The sequence below is a fragment of the Triturus cristatus genome, chromosome 6, assembly GCF_964204655.1.
Source record: "Triturus cristatus chromosome 6, aTriCri1.1, whole genome shotgun sequence".
Taxonomy (NCBI): domain Eukaryota; kingdom Metazoa; phylum Chordata; class Amphibia; order Caudata; family Salamandridae; genus Triturus; species Triturus cristatus.
The window spans coordinates 703,387,826-703,400,607 of record NC_140589.1 but is presented as its reverse complement, the minus strand read 5'-3'; positions in this window follow the sequence as shown (position 1 = coordinate 703,400,607).

Genomic DNA, 12,782 nt, shown 5'->3' with positions numbered 1-12,782 from the left:
CCACAGGGTAAGCAGCTGGGTGTGTGCTAAGAGTCTGCTTCTCCACCAAAAAATGGCTCCCCCTTTCCATCTAATGCAACTGTGAAATCACCAGAGCAATACGCAATAAATCTCTGCCTGTAATTCCTATATGCACACAGAGTCATGTTTTCACATTAGTCACAAAACGAAATTTCTTTGCCAATTTGAAAGCACACTTACTACTCTTTTTTTTGGCAAGTGATAAACACTTTTACAGACTGACACATTATGAATCCACTTTTCAGATTCTTAAAAAAGCACATGTCCAAACTGCTTTTTCAGACCAGCACCATGTGTAACCTGGGTGACTGCCTACACTCCAGCAAGGGCAACCAGCCTTAGTGATGCTGAATGTATTTGCATTACTGACTGAAACCTCAAACCCCACTCGCTTGTGAATACTGTGCATGATTCCACAGGGTAAGCAGCTGGGTGTGTGCTAAGAGTCTGCTTCTGCACCAAAAAATGGCTCCCCCTTTCCATCCAATGCAACTGTGAAATCACCAGAGCAATACGCAATAAATCTCTGCCTGTAATTCCTATATGCACACAGAGTCGTGTTTTCACATTAGTCACAAAACGAAATTTCTTTGCCATTTTGAAAGCACACTTACTACTCTTTTTTTTGGCAAGTGATAAACACTTTTACAGACTGACACATTCTGAATCCACTTTTCAGATTCTTAAAAAACATATGTCCAAACTGCTTTTTCAGACCAGCACCATGTGTAACCTCGTTGACTACCTACACTCCAGCAAGGGCAACCAGCCTTAGTGATGCTGAATGTATTTGCATTACTGACTGAAACCTCAAACCCCACTCGCTTGTGAATACTGTGCATGATTCCACAGGGTAAGCAGCTGGGTGTGTGCTAAGAGTCTGCTTCTCCACCAAAAAATGGCTCCCCCTTTCCATCTAATGCATCTGTGAAATCACCAGAGCCATACGCAATAAATCTCTGCCTGTAATTCCTATATGCACACAGAGTCATGTTTTCACATTAGTCACAAAACGAAATTTCTTTGCCAATTTGAAAGCACACTTACTACTCTTTTTTTTGGCAAGTGATAAACACTTTTACAGACTGACACATTATGAATCCACTTTTCAGATTCTTAAAAAAGCACATGTCCAAACTGCTTTTTCAGACCAGCACCATGTGTAACCTGGGTGACTGCCTACACTCCAGCAAGGGCAACCAGCCTTAGTGATGCTCAATGTATTTGCATTACTGACTGAAACCTCAAACCCCACTCGCTTGTGAATACTGTGCATGATTCCACAGGGTAAGCAGCTGGGTGTGTGCTAAGAGTCTGCTTCTCCACCAAAAAATGGCTCCCCCTTTCCATCTAATGCAACTGTGAAATCACCAGAGCAATACGCAATAAATCTCTGCCTGTAATTCCTATATGCACACAGAGTCATGTTTTCACATTATCACAAAACGAAATTTCTTTGCCATTTTGAAAGCACACTTACTACTCTTTTTTTTGGCAAGTGATAAACACTTTTACAGACTGACACATTATGAATCCACTTTTCAGATTCTTAAAAAAGCACATGTCCAAACTGCTTTTTCAGACCAGCACCATGTGTAACCTGGGTGACTGCCTACACTCCAGCAAGGGCAACCAGCCTTAGTGATGCTGAATGTATTTGCATTACTGACTGAAACCTCAAACCCCACTCGCTTGTGAATACTGTGCATGATTCCACAGGGTAAGCAGCTGGGTGTGTGCTAAGAGTCTGCTTCTGCACCAAAAAATGGCTCCCCCTTTCCATCTAATGCAACTGTGAAATCACCAGAGCAATACGAAATAAATCTCTGCCTGTAATTCCTATATGCACACAGAGTCATGTTTTCACATTAGTCACAAAACGAAATTTCTTTGCCATTTTGAAAGCACACTTACTACTCTTTTTTTTGGCAAGTGATAAACACTTTTACAGACTGACACATTATGAATCCACTTTTCAGATTCTTAAAAAAGCACATGTCCAAACTGCTTTTTCAGACCAGCACCATGTGTAACCTGGTTGACTGCCTACACTCCAGCAAGGGCAACCAGCCTTAGTGATGCTGAATGTATTTGCATTACTGACTGAAACCTCAAACACCACTCGCTTGTGAATACTGTGCATGATTCCACAGGGTAAGCAGCTGGGTGTGTGCTAAGAGTCTGCTTCTCCACCAAAAAATGGCTCCCCCTTTCCATCTAATGCAACTGTGAAATCACCAGAGCAATACGCAATAAATCTCTGCCTGTAATTCCTATATGCACACAGAGTCATGTTTTCACATTAGTCACAAAACGAAATTTCTTTGCCATTTTGAAAGCACACTTACTGCTCTTTTTTTTGGCAAGTGATAAACACTTTTACAGACTGACACATTATGAATCCACTTTTCAGATTCTTAAAAAAGCACATGTCCAAACTGCTTTTTCAGACCAGCACCATGTGTAACCTGGTTGACTGCCTACACTCCAGCAAGGGCAACCAGCCTTAGTGATGCTGAATGTATTTGCATTACTGACTGAAACCTCAAACACCACTCGCTTGTGAATACTGTGCATGATTCCACAGGGTAAGCAGCTGGGTGTGTGCTAAGAGTCTGCTTCTCCACCAAAAAATGGCTCCCCCTTTCCATCTAATGCAACTGTGAAATCACCAGAGCAATACGCAATAAATCTCTGCCTGTAATTCCTATATGCACACAGAGTCATGTTTTCACATTAGTCACAAAACGAAATTTCTTTGCCATTTTGAAAGCACACTTACTACTCTTTTTTTTGGCAAGTGATAAACACTTTTACAGACTGACACATTATGAATCCACTTTTCAGATTCTTAAAAAAGCACATGTCCAAACTGCTTTTTCAGACCAGCACCATGTGTAACCTGGGTGACTGCCTACACTCCAGCAAGGGCAACCAGCCTTAGTGATGCTGAATGTATTTGCATTACTGACTGAAACCTCAAACCCCACTCGCTTGTGAATACTGTGCATGATTCCACAGGGTAAGCAGCTGGGTGTGTGCTAAGAGTCTGCTTCTGCACCAAAAAATGGCTCCCCCTTTCCATCCAATGCAACTGTGAAATCACCAGAGCAATACGCAATAAATCTCTGCCTGTAATTCCTATTTGCACACAGAGTCATGTTTTCACATTAGTCACAAAACGAAATTTCTTTGCCAATTTGAAAGCACACTTACTACTCTTTTTTTTGGCAAGTGATAAACACTTTTACAGACTGACACATTATGAATCCACTTTTCAGATTCTTAAAAAAGCACATGTCCAAACTGCTTTTTCAGACCAGCACCATGTGTAACCTGGGTGACTGCCTACACTCCAGCAAGGGCAACCAGCCTTAGTGATGCTGAATGTATTTGCATTACTGACTCAAACCTCAAACCCCACTCGCTTGTGAATACTGTGCATGATTCCACAGGGTAAGCAGCTGGGTGTGTGCTAAGAGTCTGCTTCTGCACCAAAAAATGGCTCCCCCTTTCCATCTAATGCAACTGTGAAATCACCAGACCAATACGCAATAAATCTCTGCCTGTAATTCCTATTTGCACACAGAGTCATGTTTTCACATTAGTCACAAAACGAAATTTCTTTGCCATTTTGAAAGCACACTTACTACTCTTTTTTTTGGCAAGTGATAAACACTTTTACAGACTGACACATTATGAATCCACTTTTCAGATTCTTAAAAAAGCACATGTTCAAACTGCTTTTTCAGACCAGCACCATGTGTAACCTGGTTGACTGCCTACACTTCAGCAAGGGCAACCAGCCTTAGTGATGCTGAATGTATTTGCATTACTGACTGAAACCTCAAACCCCACTCGCTTGTGAATACTGTGCATGATTCCACAGGGTAAGCAGCTGGGTGTGTGCTAAGAGTCTGCTTCTCCACCCAAAAATGGCTCCCCCTTTCCATCTAATGCAACTGTGAAATCACCAGAGCAATACGCAATAAATCTCTGCCTGTAATTCCTATATGCACACAGAGTCATGTTTTCACATTAGTCACAAAACGAAATTTCTTTGCCAATTTGAAAGCACACTTACTACTCTTTTTTTTGGCAAGTGATAAACACTTTTACAGACTGACACATTATGAATCCACTTTTCAGATTCTTAAAAAAGCACATGTCCAAACTGCTTTTTCAGACCAGCACCATGTGTAACCTGGTTGACTGCCTACACTCCAGCAAGGGCAACCAGCCTTAGTGATGCTGAATGTATTTGCATTACTGACTGAAACCTCAAACCCTTGAAGTATTCTTTATTTTTACCAGTACACCTAATTTATCGTGAAAACATAGTCCATATTATTTTACATGTTCCTCACATTTAAATTTCTCCCAAAACAGAAAATAATAAACACAACTTCAACAAAAGGAATTCCATTTCTATTATTCATTTCTCAATTTACCATATACATCCCCTCTCAAACTCTAAACTCACCTTTAAAATTAGTTAGCTGTGAAAGAAATGTGGCACTCAAACAGCAGATTATCAGAGCCAGGATCTCTGTTCTTTACACCTCTCTCCTCTCAGCAGAACCAGATAATGGCAAACATTCCCTCTCTTTTTCCACACATATACATGTTAATTTCAAATCTCAGTGCTTCCCCCTTTTTTTCAAATGTAATCACACATTTCTATTGGTTGAAAACCAACCCTTTTCCAAAAGTACCCTTCCCCCAACTTGACTTCTGCCTAGTACCCTTCCCCCAACTTGACTTCTGCCTGCTACCATAGCAACAGCTCTTGAAACACTGCTGTGTGGAGTTAGGTCAGAAGTTCACCAAACAATGTTTCAATTCCACAGAGCAAGAGTGCTTGACTTTTCAAACCTAACAGCAAATCCATAGTACTGTTCTTTGGTAACACATTTGTCTGTACCAATACAAAACATGCTTCTATTAATTTACACATACAGCCTAGTTTTTATTCTAGAATGGTATGAAACAGCCAATCAGTTCTTTTTTTTATGAAAAAAATATGTATGCCTCCATTTCCAAACTGTCTTTCTTTTCATATTGCCATTCTACTGAAAGACACCTCCTGAGTGCATCCAGTTCTCCTTTGAAGATGTTCACAGTGTGGATTGTAGGGCACAGCTATGTCTTCTGGAGTGAAAAGTATGCAGAGAAAACAGATATGGTGAGAGACCTTGCTTTGCCGAATGTAGACATTAAATGGATTGGTCAGAGAGGGTTAAAGTGGCACCAATTGATGCCATCCTTCATGCACATCCAACACCCTGACCTCATAATAGTGCACTGTGGTGGCAATGACCTAGGCACTTTGACTGGGGTAGGTCTGGAAATGCTTATGAAGGACACCTTTGCACAACTGTTTTCACTTTTCCCTAAAACTGCCTTTGTGTTTTCTAACATATGCCAAAGGCAAAAATGGAACTGGTCCAATCATTTCTGTCCGCAGATTGACAAAGCAAGAAAGCACGTCAACAAATCTGTTTCTGCTTTCCTCCGTGACTATGGTATGGGTTCCATTTACCACAACAAATTGCGTTACGACATGTAAGACATTTATAGAGGAGATGGTGTGCACTTCAATGATGAAGGGAACAGAGTCTTCCTCTTGAACCTTAGACTCTGCATCGGTACTTACTTGTAGGTACCACTAAAAAATCACTTCATAAACACAACGGCTCTTTTTGGAGCCCCCTAATATCTAAACACTTAAATCTGCATTTCATTTCATTTTTTATTTTTTTTTTCTACCGTACGCGTACGGTAAGCTTACCGTACGCGTACCCCGCGATTTTTTTTAAAATCAATAAATGTTTTCTTTGTACTTTTCTGTCCTTCTTTGACCCCCTTACAAATGTTAGGGGGTCTGTAACTCTCCTCCTTGCCCCCTTTTCAAGATATCACTCTTTTTTTTTCTGAGTGAAACACACGAAATGGCGGCCGCCGCTTCCTGGTTTCGACCGATTCGAATGTTTACTAAGATCTAAGAGCCAATCAGAATCGCGCTCGCGCACGCCACCGTACGCGTACGGTAAGCGTACCGTAAGCGCACCGTAAGCTGGCTCAGATATATATATTGATTTAAAGGCTATTTTCTCAGAATCTACTGAACAGATTTACACCAAACCTACAAAAGGCACTTCCTTGACCTGAGGACTACCTCTCTGCCAAATTTCAAGTAATTCTGTTCAGCCGTTCGGGCTGTAGCTGTGTCTAAAGGTCCTATGGAAAAATGCATGGGAAAAACGCGTTTTGGGACCCCCCTTTTATCTCAGCCCCCGCTTGACGAATCCCCCCGAGAATTTCAGGGTAGGAGCGGAGCGTAGCGCCCCACCTATTTTGAAAAATTCGCGAGGATTCGTCAGCCGGCGCAAAAGTTATTCCAAATAGAATGTTGCAGATTTCCTATGGAAACGTGGTCCTAACTATAACTACCTACTGGCGACCGCCAGTAGGTAATATATATATATATATATATATATATATATATATATATATATATATATATATATATATATATATATATATATTAGCTACTGGCGGTCGCCAGTAGATAGTTATAGTTAGGACCGTGTTTCCATAGGAAATCTCAAAATTCTATTTTGAATAACTTTGGCGCCGGTTGACGAATCCTCGCGAAATTTTCAAAACTAATGGGCGCGCTCCACTCAGCTCCTACCCTGAAAGTCTCGGGGGGATTCGTCAAGCGGGGGCCGAGAAAAAAGGGGGGTCCCAAAACGCGTTTCCCCATGCATTTTCCCATAGGACCTTTAGTCAAAGGTACAGCCCGAACGGCTGAACAGAATTACTTGAAATTTGGCAAAGAGGTAGTCCTCAGGTCAGGGATGTGCCTTTTGCATATATGGAGTCAATCTGTTCAGTAGGTCCTGAGAAAATTGCAGTTAAAGTACATAAATATCTATAGCCGCGCACCGTAATTCTGATTGGTGGTTACATGTCAGTCAACGTTCGAATCGGTCGAAATCAGGAAGTGTCGGCCGCCATTTTGTTTGCTTTGAGTGCGAGAGTGAAAAAGGAAGGTGGCAAACGTGAAAAGGGGGCAGGGTAGAGAGTTCCTGACCCCCTAGCCTTTGTCAGGGGGTCCCTGAAGGACCCCGAAGGCAGAAAAAAAGATTTGAATTATTTTATTTTTTTAAATCGCGGGGTGCGTGCACGGTGAAAAACCATAAAAAAATTAAATAATTTAATACGTAGTTTATTGTAAAATAAATATATAAAAAATAAAATAATAAATACATAACTTAGCATTTAAAAAACCGTACAAATTCACTGAAAAAACCATAGGTTTCACACACGTTATAGTTAGGAATTAGCATTTAAAAAACCTTGCAAATTCACTTAAAAAACCATAGGTTTCACACATGTTATAGTTTGGTGGACATTTCACTCGTAAAAAACCAATGAAATTCACCCGTTATAGTTAGTTGAGATAACTATAACTCGCGCGACCGCCATTCTATCACAAGGATGATGTCGTCAGTGATGTCATGAGTGATGCCACTGACCATGTCATAAGTGATGTAATATGTGACGTCATGAGCAGAGGATTGCGGGCGTGCGAGTTATAGTTATCTCAACTAACTATAACGGGGGAATTTCATTGGTTTTTTACGAGTGAAATGTCCGCCTAACTATAACATGTGTGAAACCTATGGTTTTTTAAGTGAATATATATATATATATATATATATATATATATATATATATATATATATATATATATATATATATATATATATATATATATATATATATATATATATATATATAAAACACCCATCGACTCTAATACCTTGACAGTTAAGGACATGGCTCTACTACAAGACCTAGTACACATGGATAATACACAAAACCCAGAATCGCTCATTGATTTTGCAACCACTTCAGGTCTATCGATATCCAGCACTATAAAAACACCGTTCAAACCCAAGTCCACCTTTATACCTATGATGCCAAAGGATGGCATTGACGTCTTTGCTGAAAACGTCACCAAAGATCTCAAAAATTTGGCGCTCACAAGCAGTAAAACATTTGCAAGCAGTAATCGCAACAAAATGCAAAAATATGATGAATTAATCAAAAAATCAGACAAAGAAATGATGTAGTGGTACGCTGGTCGGACAGAGGAGGCAATGTTGTTCTGTGGCCCCTAGAGCAATATAACAAGGAGGCCTTCAAACAACTTAACGATAAGGACTGTTACACCCGAGTGAGCCCTAATATCGTGGTGGGAATAAAAGAAAAACTCCACAAAGACCTTTACAACTGGAAAAGCAGTGGACTCATTTCGAAACAAGAATTTGAATACCTGAAATGTGACTATCCGGTACTACCGTTGCTCTACCTAATTCCTAAGATACACAAGAACCCCACGGACCCTCCGGGAAGGCCCATCATCGCCACAATAGGAGGACTGTTTGAAAATACTTCCAGATACATCGACTACTTTCTACAACCCTTTGTGTGTAACCTTCCGGCCTACATAAAAGACACTGGAGACTTCCTCAGAAAAATTTATGATGTCAAATGGGAGAGGGACTTACTTATGATGACGCTCGATGTGAACTCACTGTATACGAGCATTAGGCACACAGATGGTCTCAATGCACTTCACCACTATCTAGGCAGAAGACCTATGTCTATGTTCCAACATACTGAGATGCTTGTGAAAATGGCAGAATTGTGTTTGGGTAACAATGTATTAATATTTGATGGCCTTATGTACAAGCAATTGCAGGGCACAGACATGGGTACCTGCTTCGCCCCCAGCTATGCTAATTTGCATATGGGCTGGTGGGAGGAGCAGGTACTCAGGGTGGAGCAACAGGTTGCATTCTCAGAACATGTGAAAATATACGTCAGATACATCGACGATATATTCATATTGTGGAAGGGCTCTGAAGAGAGGGCTACCCAATTCTCTAAAGAAATTAATAACAATACCTTGAACCTTAGCTTCACATGCAATATGAGCAGGGAAACTATTCACTTCTTGGATCTGGAGCTTTTTGTGGAAGGAGACAGCCTTCAATCAAAAACTTTCAGAAAACCGACAGCAGGAAATGCCACATTACACGCGCATAGTTTCCACCCTAGCTCCCTCAAAGCCAGCATACCTTATGCTGAGTGCCTACGCATGAAGCGAAATTGCAGTACTAACACCAGCTTCGAAGAAGCCACAGACGAACTGTGCAACAGATTAGCCCACAGAGGCTATAACCAAGAAACCCTTGATAAGGCCAAATCAAAGGTAGCCACCAAAACCCGTAAAGAACTTCTAACCACTAAGACCACTACTTCGGTGGTTAGTAAAGATAGTTCCACTACCAACACCCCAAGACTGGTTACAGGATTCAATGCCTATCATGCCCAAGTCCGTAAAATCATTGGAATGCAGTGAGGAATGATCCAGTTCTAGGGACATCCATTAGCAACAAACCCCAAATCACTTTCAGAAGAGCTAAATCTCTGAGACAAGAAATAGTGAACAACGCCCCCAGCAGAACCAAAGCTGAAGGCTCTTGGCTTAGATTGCCTACTGGTTTCTTTAAATGTGCCAAATGTAAGGCCTGCAAACATGGTAAAAATACCAAAGAAATTGTCTTACCATTCAGACAATCACCCTATGTGATCAGAAGGCATTTCACATGCAAAACAGACTTTGCTGTGTACGTACTGACCTGCACATGTGACAAAAAGTATGTGGGAAGCACTATACACCCCGTACACGTGCGCATTCTACAACACCTTAGAGCCATCACGCACAATGACGTCACATACCCTGTTGCAAGACACATAAACACTCACCACAACGGCAAAGCAGAAGATCTCACTTTCTATGTGGTAGACAGCGTCCCCAAAAATCCCAGGGGAGGTAACCGACTTCTAGCTCTTAGGAGATTGGAATCCCGTTACATCATTTTGTATAACTCTAAAATTCCTAATGGTATGAACGCAGATGAAGCGCTAAACGTTCACCTTTAGTTTAGTTTGTCTCTTGCTGTCATTCCCGATGTCTCTCTAATATTTTGCTACAGTTTGTTCACATTTTTTTAAATTCCTTATTGTGTGTGTTTGATATCTTAGCAACCCACTTTTTACATGTAAACTAATTCTTTTTCCTGTTTCTCTACTGTCCTATTTAATCTGTATTCATCTGTGCCCCAAGGAACGCTTCCGCACACTCTCTTGAATTACTTACCCTTCTTTACACTTTTAGTCCTCTACCTTAGCCCACTTGGGCGGTACCCTCCCTTCTTTTATCTTTCTACCCACCTGTCGTCGTATTAGGCCCACCATAGACCCTTTCTGCTTTTAATAGGTCGACACTATGTCTCTGTATCTCATTCCCACCCAGGCTGCGCCTGCCATTGTAGCGAAGGCTCACTTGAACTTTCTACATACTGACCAACACCCGGGTGGGACACTATTAACAGAAAGCTTCTTCCATTACGACAATTTCTTGTTGCAAGCAATTTCATTTGGGTAGTTTTCCTGACAGCTTTATCATGCACTCACCGTGTACACTTCAAACACTCTAAATCTGTATTTTCCATTGTGGGCTTCTTTCACGTCTTCTATGTCTACATGTGTGTTCAGGACAGAGAGACACACGAGATAATTTGTTTCTTTTTAGTTGAGCTTGAATAATTGCCGCTTTTTGATATATATATGCTTAACAATATATGTATCCTTTTAATTTCTGCATGTATTTAATTTAAACACGTTTTCCAGGATTTTGTTCGTGTTTTTGTCATGTCATGCCGTATGTTTTGCCATGACTTTCTATGTCTATGATGACAGAGTGGTGGTTCCTCTGACAACTGCACATTAACATATTTAAGTGTCACTAGAATGTGTAACAGACAAGTGAACAAGGCGGTTCGCCGTCGAAACGCGTCTTGCTGTTGTTGGATTAAACTACATCTTTTTGCCATTATTTCACGGAGTCTGTGCCTGTCTGTTCTTCGTCTGCCAGGATTGGAATTCCATATATATATATATATATATATATATGTATTTTTTTTATTTTAGTTTAATGTCTTTTGTAGAGCTATTTGTCCCAGAGTAGGGAGTCAGGGAGATTAACATCCAACTCACATATTGTACACAGAAAATGAATCACTCAACTGTGTAAATCAATATATTGAAAATTACATAAAACAATGAGAGTTACAAAGTGTAAAAGTCAGGTATCTACTATATTGGTTGGCACCATATGTTAAAGAGTACTTGGTCTGGAGAAACACAGCCACCTTTATACATCACACAGTGGTTGGTGTTGCCCGTACTAATGAAACGTTATTACTCCCCATGGGACCCTTTTTAGCAATCTCGGAATAAAGAAAGGCTGATTACAAAACAAAAACAACAAAAAAAAATATGTTTCTAAATCCATGCTTTTTACTTTGCATGCAAGTTCTTGGTGCTGGTTCATCTCATTATGCTGCAGTAGAAGGATTATATCTAGAGTTACGGGATTTCTGTGATTCAGTGGCTGCTGCATTTTCCTCATAATTATGGATTTGCAGCATTTTCCATTTAATCCTTCATGCACTGCATAATCTGCAGATTGTACCCCAAAAAATTGTTTCTAACTCGATTGGTTCAAATGTTACTAAAAGCATGGCAAGACGTGTTCCTGCACATTGTAAGGCTCTTCACAAAAGCTGACTGCTCATCACTTTTTATTGCAGTATTTTGTTGTTAAGCTCTTACTAATAAGGTGAAACATTTGCCCAGGTAGGTTTACAATGTTTAAAAATAAGAAGAAAATGAAGCAAAACTATAACAAAATGAACCACATTATGCACCATAATTTGCATTTTCTTGCCGCATAATTTGGTCCTTTCCTGACGCATAATTCCAGTGGCCCTGATTATAAAATCTATGCACTGCATGAGGCAAAAGGGCGTCCATAACAAAAGAAGTGACTCACTGAGCTAGCTACATAAAATATAACAGTGATCTGCAAGCTACGCGTTGTTCTTTGCAGAAGGCACACTAACCACATGTGCTAACATATGAGTCAAAACTGTGACTAGAAAGAACACAGATCTCTCCAGCAAAAGCAGGCCACTCTCTGAAAAACTGGGCATGTGATAGTAAATTAAATAATAACATTTAGGCTGGCCTGTCCGAGGTAAAAATGGCCTCAACACCTGGCCTTCCAGTGGGCCTCTCAACCTTTGTGCCCCCTCCACCTCCAACTAAAACCTAAGTGCAAAAGTCAGAGAAAAGACATTGCTTTGGTGCTGGGCAGGCTGGCCCCATGTGGGCCAATGTGAGAATGGCCCAGTGGGAGCAAAGCAATGCCTAGCCTCTCAGCGAGACCTCTGCACACAACCCCCTTCCCCCACTCACCATGCGCTGAACGTGAAACCCCAATGGGGTAAGGATCAGGTAAAGGACACAGCTTCTGGGCCGGCCGCATGGAGAAGAGGGGAGGAAGGAGGGCCTGAAGGGGACCCCCTAAAAAGAATGTAGGGGTTTTAAACGCGTAGACCTCATTTTATGACCAAACAAGTGCACACAGAATTTGTATCAGTTTAACCAGTCCGTCTCACAAAAATGCCCTTAAATAATGCATTCGTTGATTGAGTTATCCAGGGTAAACTGAATATGTAACTGTTTGGCCTTCGCCCAGACATGGGTTGTATTCATAAAAAAAAAGGTTTAAAAATTTCTAAATTGTTGATTCGGTACTGGCATGTATGGTGTTG